The 6768-nt window shown below is 41.0% G+C and overlaps 1 pseudogene; it reads right to left on the bottom strand.

Annotated features, from left to right (window-relative positions):
* Positions 1-1340: 1340 nt before the first annotated feature.
* LOC101050806 (beta-1,3-galactosyl-O-glycosyl-glycoprotein beta-1,6-N-acetylglucosaminyltransferase-like) lies at positions 1341-2271 on the bottom strand (annotated as a pseudogene).
* Between the last annotated feature and the right edge of the window lie 4497 nt (positions 2272-6768).

Raw genomic sequence — 6768 nt, 5'->3', positions numbered from 1 at the left:
ATTTAGAGTAAAATCAAATCTCTATTTTTAACAAATATATGAAATATATTGTATCTTTATGATTATTTGTTGCTATAAATTTATTCATACCAGGAAAATTGTCATATTTACAATTCTCTAATTTTGGCACAGGTGAAATCTTCTAATTTTGTTAAGTCCCTAAGCTCTTTTTATTTTTCTTTTCTTTTTTGTTTGTTTGTTTGTTTGTTTTGAGACGGAGTTTCGCTCTTGTTACCCAGGCTGCAGTGCAATGGCGCGATCTCGGCTCACCGCAACCTGCGCCTCGTGGGTTCAGGCAATTCTCCTGCCTCAGCCTCCTGAGTAGCTCGGATTACAGGCATGTGCCACCATGCCCAGCTACTTTTTTGTATTTTTAGTAGAGACAGGATTTCACCATATTGACCAGGATGGTCTCGATTTCTTGACCTCGTGATCCACCCGCCTCGGCCTCCCAAAGTGCTGGGATTACAGGCTTGAGCCACCGCGCCCGGCATTTTTCTTTTCTTTTTTAAGACAGGGTCTCTGTCACCCAGGCTGGAGTGCATGGCATGATCACTGCTCACTGAGATCTCAACCTGCTGGGCTCAAGTGATCCTCTCACCTCAGCCTCCTGAGTAGCTGGGACTACAGGCATGCATCACCTTGTCCGCTTAGTTTTTTACAATTATTTTTTGTAGAGATAGGGTCTCCCTGTGTTGCCCAGGCTGGTCTAGAACTTCTGGGGTCAAGCAGTCCTCCTGCCTCATCCTCCCAAAGTGCTTATACTGCAAGGGTGAGCCGCTGTATCCAGCCCCTGAGCTCTTTCCACAGGCTGATTGTTTTGTGTCAGCCTCTTCTCTAGCTGCCTCAGCCTGTTCTCTTCAGAATGCCTTGCTACCTGCCCTGGCTTCACAGCTACTTTTATTATACTTCCCCCTCACATTAACTCTAGACGAATATTTATTTATTTATTTATTTATTTATTTATTTATTTATTTTTGAGACGGAGTTTTGCTCTTCTTACCCAGTCTGGAGTGCAATGGCACGATCTCGGCTCACCGCAACCTCCGCCTCCTGGGTTCAGGCAATTCTCCTGCCTCAGCCTCCTGAGTAGCTGGGATTACAGGCATGCGCCACCACGCCCAGCTAGTCTTTTGTATTTTTAGTAGAGACGGGGTTTCACCATGTTGACCAGGATGGTCTCGATCTCTCGACCTCGTGATCCACCCGCCTCAGCCTCCCAAAGTGCTGGGATTACAGGCTTGAGCCACCGCGCCCGGCTTAGACGAATATTTAATGCTCTTAACCTTTTCAGCCAGTTGTGCTCTGCAGGAACCAGGCAGCTCCTCTGACATGAAGACTTAGAGTCCTTGCTCCAAAGAGGGCCCTATACAATTTTCCTGATGTTTATTGACAAGGAAGAGGAACCAGATAGTGTCAATTTTGTGCATTCTTCTTCTTATTCCTAAAATTGCCTGTAGTGGCCAGTGTTTTAAAGCCTCCAAAGCTTTATGTCTCAGATGCTTATCTAAACACTAGATGGCAAAGAGGTCAATGTCCATGTCAGGCTTATTGGCAAACAAGTAGTGCTTGCGCAGCATCCAGCTCAAAGTGCCAGCTCCGAAAATGCACACTGAGAGCAAATGGACCCTTTGGCAGGTGGGTAAGGAGTGCCTCAAAGTATTGCCGTTGACAAACCTAGAAACTGCGTGCATATCAGACAAGTTGTACTTATGGCTTCAGGATAATGAGCTGGGGACTTGAGGAATCCTTGGGACAGTGGCCCAGAGGTACTCGTTGTATGTGTCTTGGGCCCACTCCATAAACTTTTAAATGTTTTCATCCTCAAGCATATACCCCACGTCCTCCCTACTGACCAGAAAATAGGCACTGCCTGAAAAAAGAGATGTTTCGAGTGAAGGACACATCTTCACAGTCCCCATGTTTGTCAGCTTTCCATTAACTGCATACCCCCTTTACTATATTTCTTCCTTACTGACTAGCATCCTCTCAGTTTCCACGTTGTTTCCACCCATTAATAACGTGAGCTTCCTGACAATTTCCAGGTTGTTTTGAATAGCAAAATCCATACCACAAAGATTTATCAAGTACCCCAATCTGTACTCATTGTGTAGAGGTCCTTCATGCAATTGAGGTCAGCCTGAATCAACTCCACAGGGATGCAAAAACCACACCCTTGGCCCCTAAAGGCTCTATCAGGCAGAAGCAGCACAATAGGGCACCTTCTTGCACCTCCAGGGCCAGACTTTCACTCCAGCACTTTCTCTCCATGTAGAGTAAAGCACAGGTACCCTTGTCTGTTACACCTCTCCTCTTCCTATCTTCCAGGGTGTGCAGGAGCCTGCAGATCCGAGCTGGATGTTTAAAAAGCTCCAGGGAACATGTTATTGTTGGATACTTGGTACCTTTAAGATACCTGACAGCATAAGTGGCACTTGTAATGGCTGCAGGATGTCACCTGGAATCACAACACTAAATGATCCAGACTTTCCTTAATTCTAAATGTCCTGTTTTTCATTTCAGTATACCTTTGCACTTCTGATAAATGCAAACTGACAACTTTCGAAGTCATGAAGAAGAGAAAATCTGTTGCTGCTTGAAGCCTAGAAGACCACTCTTAACAACAACAACAAAAAGTCCCTGATTGCTTTTTGAAATGCTGAGGAAGTTGCTGTGGAAGAGACTATTCTTCGTTTTCTTTATTTCTTCTTTTTTTTTTTTTTTATTTTTGAGACAAAGTCTGACTCTGTCACCCAGGCTGGAGGGCAGTGGCGCAATCTTGGCTCACTGCAACCTCTGCCTCCTGGGTCCAAGTGCCACCCCACTGCTAATGTTTGTGTTTTTAGTAGAGATAGGGGTTTCACCATATTGGCCAGGCTGGTCTCGAACTCCTGGCCTCAGGTGATCCACCTGCCTTAGCTTCCCAAAGTGCTGTGGTTACAGGCGTGAGCCACCACACCCAGCCAGGAAAGATTTTATTTTCTAAGCTCCAGAGCATTTGATATGCCTCTGGAGATGTTCACACCAATTCCAAACAAGTTTAAAATGTTATAGAAAGTTAGTGCATGTAATGAGTTCTAAATAAATTTAAATGTTCTATAAGGTTCAATATATGTAATATTGTATTCAACAATATAATTAGAAGTAGTTGATTTTTATTTATAGGAAATCATTTTACTGCATTGTTTATTCTAGATTTATCTAGGACAATGTTGGCAAAGGTCACATTAGTAACTGAATTAGTAACATTAGTCTTTTGGAGAAAGACTCCAAAGCCTGAATTAAAATAATGACATAAGTTTTCTTCTTGCAACTTTTTGATCAAACAGGTTACAAATGCTTCTCTTCCTGCTCTGCCTGCCCTCTGGTGGAGGTGCTAATGAGCAGGCCAGGAGACAAGCAAGAGCCATAAAGGAGAATAGTGAAAAAGATCAAGGTAAGTATAAATGGCAAACCACTCCTAAATAATTGAAGAGCCACTGTTTACCTAGAACAAACCTCTGTTCCTTGTTTTTTCCAATATTAATCAGACACAACAGTATTTACTGTAAGACCATCATTCCCAAGCTGTTACCTTTCCATAGGTACTGCTTTCTACCTTTGGTTTTGCAGACCTGGCTAATTCCCACACAAAGAAAACCATTCTCCTACTGTAGCCTCTTCTGTATCTGGAAAAGAATGCAGGTTGGTACAGTATACAAAGCAGTGGACTAGGAAGTGAGGGTTCTGTTTCCAGCTCTGGCCCTTGCTAGTGACTTGGATGCCCTTGGATAAGTCTCTTAACCTTCCTGAGACTGGATTTCTTCATCTGTACATTAAAAATTATGATATTAATGCATCTATTGTGAGGTTCAAATGAGATAATGGTAGTCAAAGTGCTTTGTAAACAATAAAGCACCCCACAGAACTAGGATAATATTAATACAGTGTTGACAACTGTTCTCTGAATCAACATTTAACTTGACTTGGTTGTCTGTGTACTTTAGAATGAGAAATAATGGTTTATCCTTTTAGTCTTTAGCAAATAAATGAAGCCTTTGGTCTCAGATGCCTAGAAAAAGCAAATTCTATCTCCTGATGTAATCCAAGTCTGTATGTGGACTCTCTAGATTTGGCTTTCATTTTTGTTTTAATTATAACACTGAAAGAGTGAAAGGTTTAAAATTACACCTTTCAGAACTACTTATTATTCAGTGACTCTACATTTCAAATATATTGCTCATGTCTTTAAAATAAATGATCAGGTCCTTTTATTGTTACCTTGGCCTAACTACATTTATTGACATAGTGATGATAATAGTTTTTAGTTTTTGTTTTTAACATTTCCTTGAAGCTGTGGTAATGTAGAAGATTTAAATATTTAGGCATATTAAATGTTTAAATTACTTATACATTTTATTCTGTGTGGCTGAGGATAATTGCAAAATACATAGAATTATGTAACTAGAAGAGTTGAGAGTTCTGCACTCCTGTCTTTGCTACACACACAATCTCTCATCCCTCTTCCCATCCCACTTTCTTAGGATATACTAGAAGAAAAACAAAAAGAGGTACCTATCTGAAAAAGACAAAACTGTCAAAGGTACCTGGTCCAAGTCACCATTACTCTTGGCTAGATATTTACAATAGTCTCCTATCTGGTTTTTCTACTTCAATCTGTTCTTAAAATAGCAACCAATGGGCATGGTGGCTCACACCTGCAATCCCAGTACTTTGGGAGGCTGAGGTGGGAGGATTGCTTGTGTTCAGGAGTTTGAGACCAGTCTGGGCAACATAGTGAGACCCTGTCTCTATAAGAAAAAAAAATTAGCTGAGTGTGGTGGTATGTGCCCATGGTACTAGCTACTTGGGAGGCTGAGGTGGGAGGATCATTTGAGCCTGGGAAGTTGAGGCTGCAGTGAGCCAAGATTACCCTACTGCACAACAGAGTAAGACTCTGTCTCAAGAAAACACATCTAAATCTATATCAATATAGATATAGGTGTATCATTCATAGATATAGATAGATAGATAGATAGATAGATGAATAGATGCAGCCAGAATGATAAAATCCATATCTACTCAAAAATCTCCAAAGGCCTTTACTCCTCTATCCTCTTTTCCTGCCCACCCCTCACTCTTTCAGTCCAGCCATACTGGCCTCCTTGACCACTTCAGGGCCACGTCAGCCTCGGAGCCTTGCTGTGTAATGCTCTGCCCTCAGATACGTGCATGAGTGGCATCTTCAGCTCCTTCAAGTCTATTCATCTCCTCAGTGGTCTTCTCTGTCCCATGTTTTAAAATAGCAGCTCTCACTCCACCTTTTATCCCTTCCTCTATGGTGCTTATTACCATCCGACACACAATATGTTTACTTATTTCTTTTGTTTATTGTCTGTCTGTCCCTCTAGAATGTAAGTCCATGAGGGCAAGGGGTCTTACCTGTTTTGTTAACTGATGTATCCTCAGCACCCCAAAGAGTGCGTGGCTTATAGCAAGTGTTCAATAAATGTTAGCTGAGTGAATGAATGAAACAAAGATAAGTCATGGTCTTACTTGATTTGCAACACTGTAAAAATAGTGAAATTTTCATCAAAACAAAAAAAGGCTATGAAATTTTTGATATCTTCCGATGATGAGAACTATTATAATATCCAGTGCATTAGTGTCCTTCTCTTCTGTATCCTCCCCCTCCCAAATATTTTGGCCATTCTGTGTTTCTAGAATTGAGATCTCTTTTAATCCATTATTGTCCTTTTTAGTGTAAGTATAATTGTGTAAACCACTCATAATTTGTCATGAAAGGAGGAGAGAATTGAATAATAATGAAATATTTGTCCTTTGTTTTCTTTGACACTTTAATCTCTTGATCTTAGTTTTGGTCATTCATTTTCTGACTTCTCTTTCTCCCCAACCTCCAAAATATACATATTACCAAAGGATCTTGCTTGGATTTCTTATCTTGTTTTGAATGTTCTCCATTAGAAATCATATCTACTATTAGGTCTTCCAGTGTCAGGACACAATGGATTATGTCTTAGATTATACTCATATTTATAAGCCTAATTTTGACATTTCTTATTGGCCTCAATTTTGTTTCTGGGCTGGGCCATCTTTTGAGTTCTCAAACCTTTTATGTCTAAACCAACCATGCACAGTGGCTCACACCTGTAATCCCAGCACTTTGAGAGGATCATATGAGCTCAGGAGTTCGAGACCAGCCTGGGCAATATAGGAAGACCACATCTCTATAAAAAATTGAAAAATCAGCTGGGCGTGGTGGTGCGTGCCTATGGCCTCAGCTACTCAGGAGGCTGAGGTAGGAGGGTTTCTTGAGCCCAGGAGGTCGAGGCTGCAGTGAGCTGTGATTGTGATCATGCCATGGCATTCCAGACTGGGAGATAGACTGAGATCTCGTCTCAAAAAAAACAAAAACAAAAACAAAACATTGGCTTCTGTTCCAGTAATTTGTTTCTGTTAATGACCCTGCCTTCTTCTAAATTTGGACATGTTTTTAAGGCTTGTAATCTTTTATGAGTTTCTTCACATTGTCAAGCCTTGTTTCTTATACTTCTTGAATATCTGCTGATTCATTTACTTCTTTGCTTTCAGTAGATTTGTGACAGGGCCTGAGATTCTGCATTTCTAATATGTTTCTGTGTCAAGCTAATGTTTCTGGTCCCTTGACTAAACTTGGAGTAGCAAGATCCTGCTCTAAGATAACAACGTCCATCTGAACCTAGTCTTCCACTTTCTATTCCACAACTATGTCTAAGAAAGACTCAATTC

The sequence above is a fragment of the Saimiri boliviensis genome, chromosome 10, assembly GCF_048565385.1.
Source record: "Saimiri boliviensis isolate mSaiBol1 chromosome 10, mSaiBol1.pri, whole genome shotgun sequence".
NCBI lineage: Eukaryota > Metazoa > Chordata > Mammalia > Primates > Cebidae > Saimiri > Saimiri boliviensis.
The sequence above is the reverse complement of the archived record's forward strand: the minus strand, read 5'-3'. Positions and strand labels throughout refer to the sequence as shown.